The sequence below is a fragment of the Nannospalax galili genome, unplaced genomic scaffold (genome assembly GCF_000622305.1).
Source record: "Nannospalax galili isolate Female #2095 unplaced genomic scaffold, S.galili_v1.0 scaffold25, whole genome shotgun sequence".
NCBI lineage: Eukaryota > Metazoa > Chordata > Mammalia > Rodentia > Spalacidae > Nannospalax > Nannospalax galili.
The window spans coordinates 1,535,011-1,557,399 of record NW_008355642.1 but is presented as its reverse complement, the minus strand read 5'-3'; the positions used below and the strand labels follow the sequence as shown (position 1 = coordinate 1,557,399).

General features: G+C 42.8%; 1 protein-coding gene across 5 annotated transcripts in view; it reads left to right on the top strand.

Moving 5' to 3' along the window:
* The window catches only part of Rtl9 (retrotransposon Gag like 9), a 45,777-nt gene that overhangs the window by 13,919 nt on the left and 9,469 nt on the right, over positions 1-22,389 (top strand). For 2 of the 5 annotated variants that reach the window (XM_029556070.1, XM_029556069.1), the window contains one exon: positions 19,791-19,906. The exons of the other annotated variants lie outside the window; for them this stretch is intronic. The gene's annotated coding sequence lies outside the window, so the exon portion shown is untranslated. The remainder of the gene's footprint in view (positions 1-19,790; positions 19,907-22,389) is intronic. 5 annotated transcript variants of the gene reach the window in all.

Below are 22,389 nucleotides of genomic sequence, written 5' to 3'. Positions count from 1 at the left end.
TAGCTAGGCATTGTTTCTCTCTTGTATCATCTCCCCCCTCTATCATGGTTTACCCACTTGAGGTGCCCCCACTTCCCCTGCTTTCTTCCTTACTAATACCCTTGCTCCTATGATCCTACCTCTGTTGAACTGCTTCTTTCTCCTTATCCCCTAGGTTCTTCATATACCCTTCCCTCCCCCCTCCCTTAATCTAACCCAATTTTTATCCATATCTCCCTTCTTAAGGTCTGTTGCCTACTATTCTTCTCCTTCAGGTTATTTCTTTTCCTTTACCTCACTGTTTCCTTACCCTTGTCCTGGTTCCTGCAGTTATGTCTGTTTGCATACTTATTTATCAGAGTCTGATCCTAGGATCCACATATGAGGGAGAACATATGTCGATTTTTTTTCTGAGATTGTGTTACTTCACTTAGTATAACAGATTCTAGTTCCATCCATTTACCTGCAAATTTCATGATTTCATCTTTCTTTACTGCTGAGTAAAACTCCATCGTATATGTGAACCACATTTTCATTATCCACTCATCAATTGAGGGACACCTAGGTTGCTTCCATCTCTTAGCTATTGTGAAAAGAGCAGCAACAAACATAGATGTACAAGTGTCTCTGCAATAGGACGAGTTCTTAAAATCTGCTCTCCAATCCATTCTGCTAACTCTTCCAGGACCACCCCTCCCCCACATGTTCCTCTCAACTTCATCTCCTCTTTTTATAACCTATGGAGTCCAATTATTGCTGCCTGTGTATGCATGGGTTGTAGGATCATCCACAGGTGCATGGGAAAATTTCCATGATCTATACCCCTGAAGAAAACTGATTCTCCACCACTGTCAACAGCCATCACCTGCCAAAAGTTCCTTAGTTTGGGGTGGGGCCTCATGGGCTCCTCCCTAATCCATGTTGGAATATTACACATTTCTTCTGTAGGCAGCTACAACTACTGAGCCCTCCCACTTTCTTTTCCCTTTCTGTGCATTCCCTCCATAGTGACCTGAGTAATCTTTTAAACATGCAAATAAAATCATTCATACTTAACCTTTGTAAGTAGCTTCTCAATACTTGAGGTCAGAGGCTGTCAAAGTGAGTCCCTAGGAAGAGCAACACTAGTGCCTCTGACAACTTGCTACAGTTATTGAGTCAGAGGGTGGGGGTGCCCAAGTCCAACCTGTATTTAACAAATCCTCTAGATGATTTTGATGAGTGCTCAGATTGAGAACTTGGCTCCCTAAAGCTGTGGTTCTTAGTCTTGGCTGCACACTAGCATAAACTGGGGGAGCTTTAAAAATTCCAATGCCTCCTCCACAGACAAATTAATTCAGAGTCCCTGCTGTGGGATCCAGTCATCATTATATTTTAAAGCTTCTCAGATGATTCTAATGTGGAGTCAAGGCTGAGTGCTACTGTGAGGATGGAGTCCAAACTCCTTAACTTGGCACTTAAAGTCTATGGACTTGGTCATATTTCCCATGCTCCTACTCATTCATTCTAGAATTTAACAAAAAAGAGTTAATTATAATTCCCTTAGAGCCACGTGCATTTGTACATATCACTTGCAGTGCCTTGCCTTTCCCTTCTCCCCTTGCTTTATGTAGCTGACACCTTCTCACCTACAGTAAATAGCACCCAGAATATTTCTTCGTGGAAGAGACCCCCACCCCCAGCCTCCAGTCAGGGTTAGACATCTCTCTTTAAATTCCCCACAGTGTTAAGATGATAGCACTTGGTACATTATGTTGTTATCCTCTGGTGAGCTGTCTTTTCTTACAAGTCTGAGTCAGCCTAAGAGCAAGGATCCTCAGTCTACAGTATAATATCCAGTTCACAGTTTATTTTCCATGTTTCTTTGCATTCTGTTAGCTCTTCCTAGGGTGCACTTCTCTGCCTTGGCCATGAGGTGAGGTTCTACTCTGGCTCCAAGATGCAGCTCAGATAGTCATCCTCTTGGAAATCTCTGAATTCCCTCTGGGTTAAGTACCCCTCCTTGAAGTTCTTCTTAAAAATTATTTTATTTAAATATCTTGTGTGTTCTGTCTGTACGGATCATGCCTGTGTATATGGTACATGCACTGTGTGCCCTTTGCGGAGGCCAGAGCAGGATTTCGGGTGTCTTCCTCTATCACTCTTGGTCTTATTACCTTGAGACAGGGTCTCTCACTGAACTAAAGTTGTGCTATTTTGGCTAGGCTGGCTGGCCAGTGAGTTCCTGGGATCTTCGTCTCCATTCTCAATACTAGGGTTACAGAGTTGAACTACAATGCCTGGATATTTATGTAGGTACTTGGGATTCAAACACGGGTTCTCATGTTGGCAGAACAAGTCTGCGGAGCCATCTCCCTAGCTCTTTTCTAGGTTATTATGATACCTTAGATGTAATCCTATTCTAGCCCTTTCCATACCAGGCTATCATGGTTTGTTTATGTATCAGCTTCCTTCACTGAACTGGCAGTAGCTTGAAGTGGGGAGTGTTTGTGTGAATTCTCGTGCCCCAGATGTTCACATAATGCCTAACATGTCAGGTGTTCAGTAAACATCTAGAGAATGAATAACTGAGTTGATGAACAGTCTTATCTTCTTCCACATATCTTCTACCACTATTTCTGCGCAGATTCCCACTGCTTTATCACAAAAGCCTCCTGATTAATTTCAAACTCTCCTTTCTCCAGCCCATCTGAACACTTCCTCTTCCCAGAGATGTGCCTTTCTAAAATCAGACTCATTATACTCTCTGCTACTTGAACCCTTTTTATGATGCCTCTCTATCTACAAAGCAAGTATCCCAGTAGCATTCAAGGGGCTATGCCTTTCTAGCCATACTCCCCTCTTCCTCCTATGTAAGATTGGCCACATTATTCATGAGCCCTGGCGCAAAATGAAAAAGTGGAACTCCATGTCCAAAAAGAGCTAAAGATTTCAAGATGACTAGAGCATTAAGTGAAGCTGATCAATTTGATCCCAAGGACCTAGGTGATGGCTCAGGTCAGCCTGTATGTGTCCATTGTGCTCTTCAGGTGAACTCACTCTGTCCTAGTAGTATGGATTGGATCAAGCTCTTTCCAGTTTCTACCTTCTCATTGGCCACATATCCACCCTGTACTTCAAGGACTTGCTGAAGTCTTCCTTCCTACCATGCCAGATCTTTAAAGTTTCTACCACATAGTCTGGTATCAAGTTTTTGCATATATGTTTAGTGTGGTATGAATTTTAAGATACTTGAGTGCAGAGGCTTTATTTTATTCATCTTTGTGGTTTGTACTAATGTTATTGGTCGAATTGATTCAGGGAAGAAATACCACATCTCTAATCAATGAGCCAAACAAAAGCACACTAGACACTGAAATACTGATTCAAGTTCAATATATTAACTGTGTAATGCTGAAGGAGTTAATGTTCTCTGAGTCCTAGCTTTATACTGTGTAAGAAGATGATACTTAGAAAATTATGATTTTTTGCTAGTATTTTGATTTTGCTAATGTTTTTAAAGGCCTTTGTTTTATAATACCTATAAAACATATTTCATATTCCACATCACATAATTGCAATACCTAAGGTCTTTGAGGATCTAATTTTGTTTTCGTTGTTCCTGACTTCATTGTGTGTATTGTAATTTTGGATTATGAGTTCATGTTCAGCCAGACTTTACCTTGGTAATCCTATGAAAACTGGTTTGAAGGTGTGTTCCTCCAGGGAGGATTTGTGTTTGCTTCTTCTAGGTGCTTCGGGGTGCTATTAATCCAGGACTGCATTGGAGGAATTCTTCAGTCCCAAGGCATGGTTCATATATTCTTTGTTTATATAACCGCAATGCTTAGCACAGGAACTTGTAGGCACTCAGCATGTATTTGTTGATTGAATAGATAAATTAATAGGGCACTCTACCAGAACTACTGCAGGTCTAATAAAATATAAACCCCAGTGTTAACAAAGGATAGTAGATCTATCTTAAAAATAATGACGGCTAACAATTTTTGAGCACATATTGTGGGTCAGATATAATCCTAAGTGGTTTGTTAATTATCTAATTTATTAAAAATATTTCAAATTACATTTTATTTATTCTGAATGTGTGTGTGTGTGTGTCCAGTGTGCATGCACATGTGCATACATAAGTCGCAGTGTGCGTGGATATCAGAGGACAACTTTCAGAAGTTCTTTCCTTCCACCTTGTGGGTCCTTTATCCTCTGAGATATCTCTCCAGTCCATTAACTAATTTATTAATGATTCTTATTCTGTGACGTAGGTACTATTACTTTCTTCAGTTTACTGAGAAAAGACCAGACTCAGATAGGCTGAGTAACTTAAATTCACACAGCTAGAGAATGGTGGATATTCAAAACGAACTAAAGAACCCTAAAATCACATCCAGTCACTACCTGTATCAGAGAGAGTACAATAACAGTGATAGAAGCAAGAGAATGTAAAATTTCAGTACCATTGAAGGAACTGTGAGAGCTACATAAAGCCACATCAGGCATGGGATGGGAGGTGGTAAAGTCTTGTATTATTAATTAACCCTTGAATGTTATCTTCCCACCCACCAAGAAGAAAGAAACAGTTTGACAGTCTTTCTCTGGCTCAGTATAGATTTGCTAAGTGAACATTTTGTATACACACACACACACACACACACACACATATATGTCAGACTGAAATCACTGAGAAGTCTCTCACTGTGCATTGAAAACCTGAAAATGTCCAGGTGTGACCATAATATGGCTCAGTATAATGACACCTTGCATTTGTACTAGTGCATTGTTCTCAGGAATGGGAAGGACAAATCTTGGGTTCTGCCGTCACGGACCCCAGGCTGTTAGAAAACCAAAGGCCACTGTGTTTGTCACCCGTTTTTTTTTTTTTTTTTTTTTTTTTTTTTTTTTTTGGCTGCTATCCAAATCTAGGAGGGCCTGGAGGAAAGGGGGGCTTTATTTACTCTTATCTTTGCCTAGGCCAGGAAAGAATTTGAATGTGGACTCTGAGTAAACATTCTAGGTCTTCCCCTCCAGCATTGCTCTGGTGGGATGAAATTCACAGATACTACTAGTCTTGGTTCAATATTTGCCTGGGGCGGGGGTTGCAGCGAGCTCGGATACAGGACTGTAGAATGCAGGGGAGTGAACAGAGTTGGGGAGTGAGATGAGTGCTGAGGTATTGGTGTGTGTGTGTGTGTGTGTGTGTGTGTGTGTGTGTGTGTGTGTGTGTTGCATGAGCATGCACATGCTGCTGAGGGATAGTGGTAGTGAGGAGGTGGGGCTGGCAATATCAGAATTTGGACATAATGACAGTGGGTTAGGAGGAAGAATGTTGAACAAATAACACAGTTTAGGTTGGTCTCTTTTCAAGAGCTTCTCTTTACAGAAACAGTTTGCCTGCTTCCAGTCTTAGGTGCATAGATTGGACAGCAAGCTCCAGTTTTGTAGTTAGTTTCCAATTTGCCTTTCCTTATGGGTGTGTACGGCAGGAGTAAAGGGGTAAAGGGCAGAAATTTGGTGTTTTAGAGTGAAGAAAGGCCTTGGGATCAGAATTTGCTCTGTCTGACTAGGAGGTATGCAGCAGGTTCCCCTCTCCCCCCAACCCCTTTTGCAGACCAGCACTCATCACTAGAAGCACACCACTGAGGGAGGTCATTGTTGAATTCATTAATGAGGGACATTTTTTGAGTTGTGGAGCATAGGGAACATTTTGACAGCTGGAGAGGAGGAGGCTGGAAAGAGATTTGGGAGTTAAGAGCATATAGGTGAGAGTTGAAACTGCCCAAAGGGAATATATAGAAAGAAATGTAGAGGAAAGGGCTTATGGACTTATTATTGTCTGTGGGGTGGGAATAAAGCTTGGGAATAGTAACGGCTTGAGGAGGGTACATGTGTTCATTCATCTATCCATTCATTCAACGTTTATTATGCTTTATGCCAGATATAGAGTTGGAGAGGAAGTTAGGGATTTAAGAGGGAGAAGGGTTAAGAGGGGATTCCTGGGTGGATCCAGATGAAGGAGAAGGGAGGGGCTAAGTGCCTGGGCTCTCTCTTGCCAGGAGAGCACATCTGTTAACACAAAGCTGCATCTGTATCCCAGCCAGCTTTCTCCTGCTTCATCCCCTTCATTACCCACCCTAAGACAGGGAGCCACATGGCGGCTTCCTACTCCCCATGTACATTGCCCCCCCCCAAAATGTTCTTTCTAGGCACTTAGCTGTGGCGCCAGCAACACCCCTTCTGAGAGCTCAAGCAATTCCCAGGGGCGGGTCGTGGTGGTGGTAGTAGTGGTGGTGGTGGTGGTAGGGAGGGTTGACAGTTTTGAGAGAAGAGCCTGAGAAGACGCTGTTTGTCTATCTGTAATTAGCTCCAGCTGCTGTTTCAAGGCAGCGCTGGGGGCTGTGAGGAGTGCGAATGCATGTGTATGAACCTGTGTGCGTGGCGCCTCATCGCTATCACTCTATTTCTCACTGGATTGCGCGCTGGCTGCAGCCCTGTTACTCTGCAACCCCTCCTGTCCCTGAGGATCCCAAAGGACAGAGTGTTCTACAGGCAGCACCAGCTTGAATCGCTAATGCGGCTAAGCAGGAGGACAACAAATATAGGTCCCCATATGTCCTGGATGCATAAGTCCTCCCTCTCTTCCCCCACCCCCTCTTCTGAGTGTTTCCTGGTGCGTGAAGCCCCAGCAGTTGAAATTAGCAACACCTCGCTTCTGCACAGCCTTTTTGGCAAAGAACTTTCACAGCTGCCCTGCCACACATTCTCAGACAGCTTGGAGGGGCAGCATTATACAGGTGAGGACATGGAGGCCCAGGGAAGTGGAGAGGTTTGGATCTGGTTCCCCTGATGGCTGTTGGTGGAATGCACCTCTGGGATGCAGGTCCATGGCCTCATGGCCTGGTAGCATGCCCCCATTAATGTGCTGCCAAAAGGGCCACTCTTGGGTGGCTTGCTATCTGGCTGTTCATGAGAACCTGCCAGCTGTGATCCAGCATCTGCCTCAACCATCAGTGAAAATGCTGTTGGTGTTGATAACTAGGAATTCCAAGGCCAAGGTCAGCCAAACAGAATTTATTTAGTGTCTCTCACATGCTCACAATCGTGCTGGTATTTATGGGGCAGGGGGAGGCACAAATGGTGGTACAGTATAGCTCTGTCCTCGAAGAAATGATAACTTAAATGAGGAGATACCCCTTAGATGTTAAGTTCAAAGGCAATCCCAAGTGCATCTCTCTTTCCACTATTCAGTCTGTTATCAGCAACAATGAAGCAGAGTCCTAGGTTGTCTTTCTTTTACCTGAGCCCTGTGGGACCAGAGATAGGAGGTTGGTGAGGAGAGGATAATGAAGGATAGGAAAATGAATGAAAAAAGGAAAAAATATAGTTGCCACTAAATACCAGGCACAGTATGGAGCATGTATTTTGGATATATGTCATCTATATTATGTTTCTAGTACACATGTGTATATATGCATATACGCATACATACATACAAACACTATCCTTTACCACGTATTAACCCTTCAGTTTCACCTACTCTCAAAGCTATATAAAGAGCTTAGAACAGTTTCTGGCACTTGCAAAGCACTGAATGGATGCTGACTATCCTTCTGTGCTTATTACTTCCTGCTTAAATATTATCTATATCATTTTACTTATTCTTTTTAATTCCAGGAGGTAGCAGCTCTCATTTGCATACCAAGATTACAAATGAGGGAAACAGTAACTTATTGTAACTGAGCCTGGAGGTGCAGAGAATACACATGAGAATCCAGCATAGTCCCAGCTAGACTTTGGGGACCTGCTCATCTAGTAGTGGGCAGAGACACAGATAAAACCTTATGGCTTACTGGCTGCTGAGATGGGAGAAGATACTAGTCATGGAACAGTGATGATAACCAACCTCACACCTGGGGAAGTTAGGGAAGGCTTAAAGATGAAGGAGTCTCAACTAGAATGTGATTGAAGGTTTTCCCAGAGACTGTAATGGAGGTATGGAAGGGCAGGACGGGGGTGGTATTTCAGGAAAGTACATCATGGGTAGTACATGGCAGGAAATTCAGTGGAGTGCAATTGGCAGCAGTGGAAGAGACTGGGGGGTTGGCTGCCCCAGCTAGTCATAGCTTCCTTGGCCAAGGTGAGAATTTTGTTCTGTGAGCAATAGAAAGGCACTGAAAGTTTCTGTTAAGGAATGACAGACTAGGAAGACAATTCTTAAGGAACCCGTGTGGAGAAGGGTCAGAGAGGGGAGAGGCTAGATGCAGGTTGGCCATCTGATTGGTCTAGGCAAGAAAGGAAACTTCTGTGGACTAGGGATTATGGCAGTGAGCTCTGAGAGGAAGGGATGGCTTCCCTCATATCAGTATGTGGAACCCACACAGCTGGGTGTCATGGGACCAAGGAGGGGGAAAAGATGATAATGACTCTGGCATTCCAGCTTGGGGCTGTGGTGATAGTCAGTGGAGGCAGGGTACAAATATAGGGAGGACAAGTGATGGAGACAGGTGACAGAATCAGTTTGGACTTGTTGAGTTTGAGTGCCAAATGAAATTTCTAAGCGGCTATGTCCAGTAAGAAACAGAGAACCTTGACCTGGAGCCCAGGCAAGGCTTGGGGTCTTGGAAGCCACCAGGGTGTAAGTGGTACAGTTTGGCCACATATGACTGGATTGGGTTTCTCACCTCCCATTTTTATACTTCCAGCACCTGGAGCAGGGGGCACATCCAGGTGAACCTCAGCTCTAAGGAGTTGGGTAGTGAAAACACCAATCTGGAGTGAGAGGACACCTTTCTTCTGGTCTTTCTCAGAAACATCATCTAAATCACCTCACGATGAGAGTCTTCCTCCAAGGGCAGTGGCTGTGGTCAGCACAGGGAGGAAGGGGGGATGGCAAGCAGGCATGCAGAGCTAGTAGTGCACATAACTCACATGCACTAGTGGCCATAAGGCAAGGACAGCACGGTTACCAGCTTTGGAGCTCTTTGTCACTTTTGGAACCATGAAGCTGTGTTTTAGTTATTTTACCAAATCAACGGCTGTGCTTTTGAGGCAAAAGGGTTAACACTCATAACTATATGATAGTGACTGGAGCCTTCTGTACTAGGGAGCAGGAGCCAGGAGGCATTTTCTTTTTTAGATTCAGTCTATACAAACCACAGTTAGTCTCCTAGGAGTCCTAAAACTTTAATTAGATGCAGCAGGTCCCAGAACCAAATTCCATAATCCCACAAATCAAATGCAACAAGTTAGGCATGAGAATCTGAGTCACATTCGAAGTATAAGAGAACCCAAACTACCATCTTCATTCTGGGCCTCTGAATGCAAAATATTTATCCAGGATCACCTTGACTTCTGCTGGAACCCCGAGAACATTTACAGAGTTCTCTTTTTAAGTTTCTGGGACCATATCAGTAATAGATCTGAACACTTCCACATGCATCAACTCATCTATTTTTTTGTGACTATTACACATACTCTTTGTGTGTGTGTCGTGCATGTGTGCGTGTATCTGTGCGTGTGTGTGCGTGTGTGTGTGTGTGTGTGTGTGTGTGTATTAGTTGGCCTGGGTAGTGCAGGCCTATAATCTTTATTCAAAGGGCTAGAGCAGGAGAATCACATGTTCTGGAACTGCCTAGACTAAAGAGTGAGTTCAAAGACAGCCTGAGTAACTCAGTGACATTATCTCAAAGTAAAAAAAAAAATGGCAGGTGGACTGGTGCTATAGCTCAATGGTGTAGTGCTTGTCTACCATGCATGAGGCCCTAGGCTCAATCTTCAATACTGAAAAAGATATAGTTATCTTATATATTTATATTAATTTACATAAAATAAATGTACATGTGTGTATATATTTATAATAACAAGAATCATAGATAATACTTGATGAGTGATTAATGTATGTCAGGCAAAGTTTTCAACATATCACATGAAGTAACTCATAATTCCACATGAAAAACACCACAAGGTAAGTAATCCCTGAATTACTATCTCCATTTGATAAGTAAAGAACAAATCATATCACACAGCCTATGACACCTAGGCTGACCCAAACCCTGTCAGTTTGGCTATGTAGCACTAACAATGGCTGAGATCTTCTATAGCTCCAGCTAGCTCGATAATTCTGGAGCTTTCTATCCATTTCATACCCCAGATGGGTGGCATTGTTGATTTAGATCTGCCGTCTGTAAATTTTGGACTGTTTAAGGTTTTGGGAAAGCAGCTTGGGAGCTGCTGCTTGGACAAGACAAGGGCAGCACTTGGAGGGCTTCTGCTCACACTCCTGGAGACTCGGGATGCAAGGCTGGGCGTCATGATAGGAACCAGAGCCATGGATTCTCCTCCCCGCCCCCACCCATTCCACAAGATGGAGCACACCAGTTTCTGAAGGTGTGGCCCAAGGAGAGCTGGGGTATTTTTTCTTTTTGAAAAGTTTATTTTAAAAACAAGAAGAGGGCCAAGGGTGGCAGGGAGAAAATGAATTGCTTTACCCTCAGAGAGGCCACTTTGGGAAGGTTGGGGGAGTATGTGCATATAATTTTATAGGGTTTACTTTTTCTGTTTTGGGGGGTATTTATGTTTTTAATTTTAAAAATTATTTTTTATTTTTGCAGAGATTTTGTTCTCATTGTCTCAAGGAGAGCTTTTTAAAAATGCAGATTCCAGAGCTGAAACCCAAACTCAGTGACTGTATTTCTATGGAGATAGTTTCTGAAGTATGTATCTTTGCCAATATCCAGACTGAATTAGTTCAAGAAATACTCTCATGTAGTCTTTGAGAAAATGGATACCTGTTTTCAGATTGAAGAGGTACTGACTGGAGCTGGGGGTATAGCTCAGTGGAGCAGCACTTGTGTAGAATGCTTGATAAACTCTGAGTTCAACCCCCTGCACTACAAAAATAAGAGGTATCATCAACCTTAACCAGGCTTGGAGATGGTTCCCACTCCTCCTCTGTGGAACAGAGATGCTGGGAGGGCTGGAACGTAGAGGGCACACTGAGGGCATGCCCGCACAGAAAGCAGAGCTCCTTTCTGCCACCACACCCTTTGCAAGAGTGAACTCTGTATCCCCAGGAAAGCAGAGGGAGGGGCAGAGACAGGAAGCTGGGGAAAGTCTTTGGAAGCCTCAGCACCCTGAGGGGAAGACAAGAGACTACCCTGTGGAAGGGTGGGTAGTATTGGAAGAAAAGAGCAGCAGTGGTCCAACAGTCACAGTATTAGGTAGTCATAGCTATCATTACATATTGATATTACAGCTGCAGTGAGTGACAAGAACCAGAGACTGCAAGTTTTACATGGGAATCCTTTCCTTTTGTTAGTACTTACAGAGCTGCACCTTTTTGGACCCCACCCTCCCAGAAGTGATTTCATGTCCCCATTAGGGAATGGGCAGCAAAGCTCAGTTGGTAGCCAAGGGAAAGGCTTCATGAATCTTTAGCAGTGAATCCATCCGTTTAGTTAGCTAGGAGATGGAGTAGATGCAAAAGCAGTAGGAGGAAAGGCTTGCTGTACTATAGTGAGATTGGGAGGAAAGGGGAAAAGGGCCACTTTAAATGAAGAAAATGATGAGCCCTCAGCCCGTGGCACTGTTAGAGCTGCACTGAGCCGGACCACCTTGACTGCCGCGGTAAGACATTCTCAGATGGTGACGCATACAGCAGAGCACAGAGGATGTTCATCATTACTGACTTTTGATAAACACTTTCTTTGTACTAAGCACTGTGGAGGGCTTCACAGGCAGTGTTATGTTTAACCTTCGAAACAATATATAATAGATCCTATCATTACTGTGCCCATTTTGCAGATGAAACTGAAATAGGTTATAGGACTTCCTAAGATTTAAATTCAGGTGGGCTTACTCTATCCACTACACCCTAGAAGGCATCCCTAGGGAGGTTACTTCAAGCTTGTTCTGTGTTTTTTTTCTCTTAGGAAGCCAGGTGTGTCATAGTATCTACCATGAAGCTCCTAGAGAGTAAGTTTAATGTGGGTCTCACAGTAAAGGAATGGTGAAAACAGTCTCACACTCTAATCCCTGCATGTTACCTTCCGTTGACCTCTACTCCTGTGTTGAGGTGCAGAGTATTTGTTCTGTTTGATTTCTTGTACCTCTTAGGTAATTCAGTTTGTAGATAACCTTCCAAGAAATTGTCCTATCTGGTATTCCATTCTAGTAGGTGAGGTTCCTTCTGTACCCCAATTTCATTAAGTAGATATTTGTTCTGATCACCAAACTTCAAGTCTCGGCTTCAGTAAGCTGCCTTATACCTCATTTTAGGAAGAACAGAACTCTCTCTTTGTTCCAACAGAGCTTCTTGGTGCTCTTGGCTTTACTCTGGGTTCTACTTGCAGGTTTATGTTCTGATGGTCATTTTTACCTACAGTGATCTCAGGTCCCTTTGCCCTTGCTCTTCTCCTTTCTACCAGAAACTGATGTCAAGATAGGATTTATCCAGATGAGGCTTTACAGGCTGACCCTCCCAGAAGGTTGGCATTTTAACTGATGCCAAAGTCCTGGGTTAAAGGAATTATGTACTTAAGGATTTCCAAGCCCCTGGGAGTGGATAGGGAGAATTTAGAAGGCCAGGGGGAACATGCTTAATACTTTGGGAATGCTGCAAGGTAGACACAAGATTCAGGCTACCACTAACATTCAAGGCACAAAGCTTTCCAGACAGTGAACCTCTGGGATCCAAGTCTTATTTTTCTCAGAGCACCTCAGGAAGAAGAGTGCTGAGAAACTTCATGAGTTCCCAAAGATCATATAAACATCCAATAATCAAAGTGAAAACCAGTTCCTCCCGAGGCTAGCTTCTTTCTCTATTTTGAGAAGAAATCATTTCTCCACTAGTACACACAAGGTAAATTTCCTTTCTGGATTTCTCTAGTCCAGACATCAACATTATTCTACCCCAAACCACTTCATTTACAGCACTATGTGGAATTCTAATAAGGAACTTTTGACTTTGCCAATCAGACACTGAAGTAGCCAGCTTTGATCTAATGATCATTGTATGGTATGCCTTTTCTTAAGGACAGTGCTCCTTCTGTGATGCTGTGATGCTGTGCAGAAATAAAGGAGCAAGCAAGCTCGCCTGGTCCTCTTCTTATTCCTGGCCAAGAAAGTTGCTAGAAAAGCTCAGAAGCACACTTTTTTTCTTTTTTTCTTTTTTCTTTTCTCTCTCTCTCTCTTTTTGTGTTGGACATGGGCAGGTACTCCAAATGGCTTCCCAGCACAGACAAACTTCACTCTAACCTCACAACAAATTCTACACCATGAAAATGATTTTGTCTGGTGTTGAGGGAAGAGGGAGTTTGGAGGACCTGGCTCTGCCATCCTGGGCTATTTTCAGTGAACTCCCGCAGTCCCCAAAAAAGGCATAGAAGGACTGACTCTCCCTCTCCTTTGAAATAGCCATTGGAGCTGCTTCAGGGACTGATAAGCTGGCCCGAAACAATGTCCAGTCTCTCAGCAAAGTGGTAAAAGCATCAGAAATGCTCCTTTCCTGGGGAGCTGGCAGCTATTTTGGCCTCTCTTTCCATTAAAATAGGAAGGCACTGAAAGGGACCATCTCACTGCCTAGCAGGAAGCCTCCCCATTGTGGCAGCATTTCTAACTGCGTTGAGAATCAACCACATTGCTCTTCCTTTTTACCATGGAGGAGTTTCTAGATTCTCATTTATACCCTCCCGCTTGCAACATCTTTCACAGTTTCAGCAAATTGCTGCATAAAAGATGGAGAAGCCAGCAGGGGCTGTGCCCACAATAGTAGCTGTGGTTGCATTTAAAAAATTCAAATGCCAAGGGTGCACTTCTCCCATTAACTCCAACACGAGAAAAAAAATCAGTTGTGCACAGCACTGATGAACAGAGTACCCCAAAGGACAGGTGGGGTTTCTGTTATGCCGGGGGAGGGTACTTGGGAAAGAAGCATTTTCATTTTCAAGCTGAGAAGCAGTTCAGTGGGCAGGAGAGGGGGGTTGTCAGACATTTTTCTAATGCCATGGACTTGCCCACACCTGAGTCAGATAATGATGGCCATCTCCAAGCTCTTCCCTCTTTTCCCCCTCCCCAGAAGTCAGCATGAACATCAATGAACCCCAGTACTTACAGGTGCAGATTTTAGAACAGGAAAATGGAGCTCACAGGCTCCTGACTGCCTGCCGAGTCAGTTGCATCAGATTGAGAAGTGATGATCGTAGGAATAAGATGTTTGAAAAAAGCTCATCTTCCCTACCCCCACACCCCTCCTCATCTTGTCTTCTCAGCCTGTATCCAAACTCAGAGCATCCTTTAGGACAACTCCCATCCTGCTGCTGCCTGGTGCCTCCATGTCCCTTACCGTGAGGGTGGTGGCAGCCACATTGCCTCTGGGAGCCTGTGGCCAGGCAAGGTAGTCAGGCCCCTGGGATTAGGTTGGCAGGCATGACTGTCCTCCAAATGATCAAGAGAGAGAGAGAGAGAGAGAGAGAGAGAGAGAGAGAGAGAGATTGAGCAAACCCCCAAAACGGGTCCAGGATAGAGCTCCAGGTCCTTAGCATGTTCCTGGCGTATTCCGAAAGTGGCATCCACAGCAGAGAAAGTGTCCCAAAATAGCTCAGGCTGCCAATGCCTCGCTGAAACCTGAGAAAGAATAGCTGAATTCAAAGATCTGGGTCGCTGTGGGTGTGTGATCAAAGTACGGATTTGTTGGTAGCAGGAACTCAAGCCATGAGCTTAGGAGTGACATGAGGTCACCTGGGTCATGGCCTGTCTTCTTGTTTCCAACTTGTTAAGTTGGAGGCAATGTCAGAAAGCTCTCCTGCGCTGTTGCAGGCCCTGGAAAGAGGTCCTGGACATGCTGTTTTCATGCCCTGGTCTCTGATGTGCTAACAATATGAAATAGCTGTGCTCTGCTTTCTGCATTTCAAACAAGGGAACTGATACTGTGCAAAGGTTTCTTTAACATATTGCTTCATGACTGATGAAATTCCCTTTCCAGTAGATTTTTCATTTCTTTTGGCCTTTGGCATAAGTAAATGTCAGCTTCTTAAAAATCAACAGAGAAGAGCAAACAGTAGGGTCTCTGTGATTTTTCTTGGGATTTGAGAAATCTCCCCTCCCTGACTTCTGACTGGATGGTGTCTGCACATTGCTGCTTATGCTACAGGGAAGGATGAGGTCCACCCAGACATGCTGTCTCATTTTTATATTTGCTGAGATCTTGAGAAACTCTCCTTTCATCAGGTATGTTGAAAACTTTAGGACTGTCTGCAGAATGTGAGGGTCAGTATGTGAAAAGGTCAGCATATGTCATTGTTGGACTGGCCCTGGGGTTTAAGGAAGAAACAGCACAGTATTTGGTTTTGAGTTTCAGTTCTGCCTGCCTTTTTGTGTGTGAATTTGATAAATTACTACTCTTCTTTGGACCTCAGTTTCCTCCTCTGTTAAAAAGAAAACAATCCCTACCCTAATTTTAGCCCAATAGTATATAGGAAAGATTAATGCAGAGTGTCAAAAGAACAGTATTAAGGGTAGGGTTTGTCACTTTCAACAAATGGTCATGCTTTTTAGCTCTTCAGGGGACCCTGACTGGTAGCCAATACCTGCATCAACATGCCTGTAGTGATGTCAGTGCATACTAAAGTACTAGGCATCATGGGCTTCATACTTAATGTTTCAAATTGTTTTAAAGTTATGAGGCTTTGGGAAAGTTGTTTGGTATTTAGTAGCTAGATTAGTTTTCCCATCTGCTAAGTAGGTATACCAACTACTAATAATACATCTTTTGGGTTTCACTGTTTTGGGGTTATTGGAAAGCAGTATGGTACATATGACATATAATATCTAATACCCCTTAATGGAATCTGGGACAGTACCCTGTGAAAACACATCAGTATTTCTAAATGGGATAAATAAATAGCTTCATATCAATTTATATGCAATTTTGCCCCATATGAACATGCCATAAAACGTCAGCTTTCAGAAACTTTGGGATATCATAGAGGTACATAAAGAAGTGTAGACCATTAAAGAAATTAGTAGAAAGCTGGATCTGGTGACCTGGTGACACAGGCCTGTCTATAATCCCAGGTACTCAGAGAACTAATGCACAAGAAGACCTCAAGTTCAAGGCTAGTCTGGGCAACTTATCCAGACTCTATCTCAAAATAAAAAATAAAATTAGGGGCTGGAGATATAGTTCATTAGTAGAGTGCTTACCAGCATTGGCAAGGCCCTGGGTTCAGTTCCCAGTACTAGAGAGAGAGGGACAGAGGGAGAGAAGGAGAGAGCATGAGAGAGACTAGGTCATTATTTAATGCTTGTCATGTGCCAGCTATTAGTCTAAGTATGCATTTACTCATTTAATTGGCGCAATATACCTTTGCATTGGGTGAGATTATTATATCCCCATTTTACAGAAGAGGAAAGAAAATTCTGAAGAGCAAAACTAAGACCTCAGTCCAGACTGCTAGGTTTCAGAGTCTGTGCTCTTTACCACTTCATCCACCCAATCCAAGGGGCTCAAATGGGTGGGCGGTGAGTTGGTTCAGCAGGTAAAGGTGCTTGCTTCCAAGCCCTGATAACCCAAGTTCTATCCCTGGGAGAAGAGAACCAACTCCCACTACTTGTCATCTGACCCTGCACACACACACACACACACACACACACACACACACACAAATAATAAATAAATGTAAGTTAAAAACGCTTACAGGGGCCAAACAGGACATCGTGAGAAAGGAAAGGTGGCAGGGAGGATACTGTGAGCAAGTGCCCTGTCCACAGGGCGCAGCCTTCTCATTTCCAGCTGACAGTTGTCATGATGGTTATAAGGATTTCGGTTTTTCTGTTTTTTCCAGAGAAGCCAGAAATCCAGCTTTTTATTTGAAATCTCCCGACTTTTTAATGTTGGCAACTAATCAAAACATGTTAAAAAACATTGTGTGGGTCAAATAAAATCTGTCTACAGTCTGGATCTAGCCTGTGGCTGCCAGTCTGTAAGCTCTGCAATGAGGAAATGGATGTGAAAGTGCTTTGGAAACTTAAAAATGTGTTCTAGAAACAGAAAGTCTCATTTTAGGGTTAATTTTTTTTTTCTCCCTTAACTGTGGTCTAGTTTTTTTTAAACTGCTGTTCCTGGCCTGGTGGAGATGAAAAGTCGGAATTAAATAGAGACTTCAGTTAACTTGAACGCTTCATTCCTTTGGCAGGCTGGATAAATGAGAAGCCTAGGTGTACTGGACGGGCTAAGCCTCAGAATTCCTGCCACACCCACGGGCCCCTTCTAAGGAGTTTCCATCCACAGACCCTAGTTGAGGGAAGTAGCAGTTTCTTATGAATAGGTGGCTATGTTTGGAACCACATGATCGTGCTTCCCCCAGGCAAGAGCTGATTGAGCCAGGAATGGGCACCTGATTCATGAGCAGTCATTCTATAGGCTGGCAAACAGCCTGTGATGGAACTAGGGATGACAGCTTTGCCCAACAAGTACAGTGGTAACTAAGTTTGGACCAATGAGAATCTCTTGACGAGTTTGAATGCCAGACCTCAAAAGAGTGAGCAGTTAGGAACAGGGGCAGAAGCTGAGCTGAGAGAAGGTAGGGCAGCACAGTCCGTGAAGAAGCAGGATGAAGGGCGGTTACTGAGCTTCAACTCCCATATCAGACACTTAATACATGTTTTTTTTCTTTAAAACTCTCAGATGTATGAGATAGGGACTTAATTATTCTTGATTTACAGATGAAGAAACTGAGGAGAATGGACTAGAAATACTGGGATTCCAGGTCAGAGCACATACCTGGGCATGGTGGCTTACACTTGTAATCCCAGCACTCAGGAGACTGAGGCAGGAGGATTATTTTGAGGTCAAGGCCAGTTTGGGTTACAGAGCAAGACCTTGTTTAAAAAACACTCCCTTCTTCCCCAAATCAGGACAATGGCAACCTTAAGCAAATTGTTCTTAAATTCAAGCATTTTGGACTCATGGGTCAAAATACATATTTTTTGGCCTTACTTCTTATTTAGTAGGTCTGATTCTTTGAAAGTAGAGCCCCCCTAAAATTTGCATTTTACTCGTACTCTCAGAAGGAACTAATGCAGAAGTTCCTCACCGTATTTTTATTTCGAGAAACACATTTTTAGAGGATATGGCAAACAGTTTGTACTGTGTTGTTGTCACCTTCGGAAACAAGGTCAATGTCAACTGATGTAGTCAAATTGCAATTTAAAGGTATTTGGAAAGGAGGTCAGTTCTGCAAACAAAATGACATCAGTTTGTCTTCTTTTTTCATTAAGGAAGTATACAGTGACATGGGTTATTTGAAGGCTAAAGACAGGATTGGGATGGTTGCTCAGCAGTTGTGTAGAGGAAGGTATCTGCTATTCAGGGTGCAGAGCTTATAATGAGCATATGTTCCCTAAGCATTTTACATAGACTGCAGGAGCTTAGTGCACTGGCAGCAAAGAACAGAGAGAAAATTACCAAATGCAGGCAGACATATTGTAAACTACGGGACTTAAATGTAAACCTTCCTGCTACACTGATCATAGAGGTTCTTCTCAGCTCTAGAAAAGTTGTGTAAGAATCTCATCTGTGCCTTTACAGCATCCATTAAAATGTGAATCAGGAAAGGAGCAGGGCTACAGACTCCCTTCTAGAACACCCCCCCACACATCTAGCAAGTGGTATTTATCCTGTTTTGTATTCTTCTGCCTTTAAAAAGTTGGCCCTGAGAAGACAAGTAATAGTCTGAAGGTTGCTTGGAGATCATTAGGTCAGAAACCAATGTGTGGTCAAAATGCTTAACCGAACCAGGCACTTATTCCTACAAGGGAGATGTATGATCCAAAGGGTGGCACAGGTCAAATGTCCTGGCCAAGTCCTGCCTGAGCAGGGCTTTCATCCCCACTTGGCAACTTCTCTTTTTGTGACTCTGTTTCTGTCGATACTTTCTTTACCTATGCTTATGTCCTCACTTAGGCTAAGGTCAAATTCTGTTCTCTTCTCTTCTGGCCAGAAAGGCTTCCTGTCTTACAGGTATCTGATTTTATCTATGTTGATGTTTTAATTGAGTGATTCCCTAAAGCAGATCCTTGGACAAGTTCCCATTTTCCAGGAAAACTGTACAATCCCCCATGCAAAGATAAAGCCTGAGGACTCTATAGTAAATGCTTTTGTGAAAAGAAGAGAAAGGTTTTGTTTGGAGAGAACTGTTCTTTACTCTGATATTATTTCCCTTCCTTGTGGTGTCTAAAGAAAACCCTTTCTCTTTAGGAAATGATCATTTCGGTTTGTTTTGTGTTATTTCTTAGTGCCTTTCCTTGGAAAAAGAAAAAAAATAGTAACCCAATGTCAGTCCCTAATTTGGGGGGCTTCGTAATAGCTGTAAATAGTCTGGGAGCCTGGTCTCATTTGCAGACTCCGGTGAGTACCTCTGGGTACCTCCTGTTGCCACTTACATTGTAAGTGCTTATAAATTACCTGCTTCATAATCTGCAGCAGAATCTCTCCAAGGATTGACATCAAGCTTACAGCTCTGGAGTTTACAGTATACCGGTATGTAGTTTCCTTATTTAAGAAAATTGGGACACTGCCCATTTGCAGTCCTCCGGTATCCCTCCTGTTCTCTCTGATTCCACAGATCCTCCAGGACGGCACCTAATGTAAGGCAGTTCCGTTTGCTCTTCTTATATTCTTTTCCCTATAGAGTTGGACATGCATACACATGTTGTTTGGGGAATTTGCAGCACATCCAATGAAAGAGTAATTCCCAAATAACAGTCAAATCCTTTTCTTTGGAGCTACCCAGAACACACCTACCCTCTCTTCCATATGACAGCCCTTCAGAGACTCGAAGACAGTGTGTGACTCTCCTGTGAGTTAAGAGCACTGGCTGAGTCAGACAGACCCGAGTGACAAGCTCAGCCTCACTCCCTCTCAGCTGTGAGAGCCAAGGTAAGTTACTGCATTTTAATTTCTCTCTACTTCAGTTCTTTAGCTGATTTATGGAATGGGGGCAACTCCTCCACTTTAATGGTCTTTTGTGCAATAAAATTATATAATGTATGAAAAGTGTTTACCACGGTGTCTGGCATAGTAAGGACTTAGTAAATGCTAGCCATTCCCCACACTTCATTTACAGAGAATCGGGTGGGCATTTCAAGTGTCAAAGCTGTTGGAGAGCAAAAAAGTGTGTGCATGTGTAGGGGAGGATTTCTTCTCCCCTGAATGATCGGGAAGTGTAAAGGACCCCAAAGTAGAGGAGGTACTGCTTGATTCTTAGCTTATCCATTTTCAAGTACCTGGGAGCCTGTTAGCTAGGACTGGGGGAGATATTGTTGAGAATCCAGAGGAAGGCTTATTTTCAACAGCTGGAAACCTATTTGTTGACATATTGAACGGTTCTTTTGTTTATTCTTATTTCCCCAAGCAGCTAGCCATGCAGTCCCCCAAACTCAATTACCTTTTGTAAGGCGGCGGGAGCACGACACCTTCTAGCCGTATTGATCAGCACAGACTGGGTGGTACGTGAGGGGTCTGAGAGATGCTAAGCAACAACTTCTGGACTTTTTCTGCCTTAGGAGGCCTTCCTTTTCTGGGTTCCTAGAGACTTTTTACTTAAATAGAACGTACATCTATCCCTAAATGGGCTGACATGCAAGAACTCTGTCTCAGTAGCCATCTGAGAAGCAAGCTGATAAAAATTGTCATAGTGGACCAGAACTTGAAATCCTAGTGTGGCCAGTGGCAGAATGGTTTTCTAGCTGTAGCTTTTTATAAACACTGGGTTTTGCAAGCAATTGTATGATATAAACTCTGAATGCCATTGCAACTAGAAAAAGTTTGGAAGGAGACACACCCAACTGTGTGCAGACAGAGCAATGGGACTTGTGGGGAAGCAGGGTGGGGTAGTCTCAGGACTTGAGCTTTATCTGTATGGAAGATTTCAAATTTTTATCCTAGGAGCAAATTCCTAGATTACTTGCGTAATTATTAAATACAAATAAAAGTTAGGAGAAATCATTTTACTTATAAACCAAGGGGAAGCTGAATAATAGCAAGTCACTGGAGACACTCTTTTAGAGGTCACTTCTGAAGGAAAGATCCAAGTGGTGCAACTGTTAAGCTTGTTGGGGGAGAAAGGTTGCTTGGGGGTGCATTTTGGGGATCCCTAGAGAGTGTATGCAGGAAGAGTGGTGGAAAGGGCTAGGGATAGAACCATAGAAAATCAGACTTTTTTAAAAAAAGGGACATTAAATTTTGTTTCTTTTCATACAATTATAAGGGGACTAGTTTAGACAAACAAGAAAATACAGATAAGGAAGATGAAAATGAAAATACCCTACGATTCTGCTATTGAAGTATAGTCACTGTTAATATTTGGATATGCTGTTCTAGACTTTAATTTTATGGACAAAATATGTACATTTAAAACAATTGTTTTTTTTTTTGAGATAGAGCCTCACTTTTATAGGTGGCCTCCAATCTTCGATCTTTCAACCTCAGCCTTCTTTCTGAATTCTGGGATTATAGATGTGTGCTACCCTACCCAGAGTAAAAGCACACACATTTATTTTATTAAAAAAAAACTCATAATTATGTCTACATTAGATTTTCATTCTTAGTAGCTGCATTACTGGCTGTTAAATTGTACCATGAGTCATTTAATCATTAAGCGCATAGTGTTCTAACATCAGGTATTCAGATTATTTCCATGCTTTTGTTATCATAGACAACCGTGCTCTGTAGCTGGGTGACACTGGGCAAGCTAGTTAATGTCTCTGTGCTTTTGGATTCTCATGTGGATGAAGGAGATAATATCACCTAGTTCATGAGGGATATTGTATTAGATGAGATCATGTAAGCAAAGCATTTAGTACAGTGCCTGGCACAGAAATTGCTAGCTTTAATCGTTAGTTTTGCTAATAATTTGAATAATAGTTATCATTATGAAACCATTGTTAATAGAATAGGTTTTATTTAGATTTTAATCTATTATTATATTAGTGTGTGTGTGTGTATGTGTGTGTGTGTGTGTGTTTGTGTCTACAGGCACATGTGCTCCATGTTGCATGTGTAGAAGTCTGAGGACGATTTTTGAGAGTTAATTGTCTTCCATTGTGGGTTCTGGGGATTGAACTCAGGTCACTAGTCTTGTGCCCCAAGTGCTTTCACCTGATGAACAATTCTCTAAGGCCCTAGAATGAGTTTTCTATGACTATTTCTTTTTTTTTCATTCAGAGGACAGTTTCTTTTTGAGTAGTATATAATAGCATGAACTCTGGTGTCAGGCAGCTGTGTGGTTTTTTTCTCATGCTGCCTGCCATATTAGTTACTTTTCTTATCACTGTGACAAAATTCCTAACAGAAGCAACTTAAGAGAGCAAAGACTTACTGTGCCTTACAGTTTCAGAGGATATGAGAACATCATGATGGGG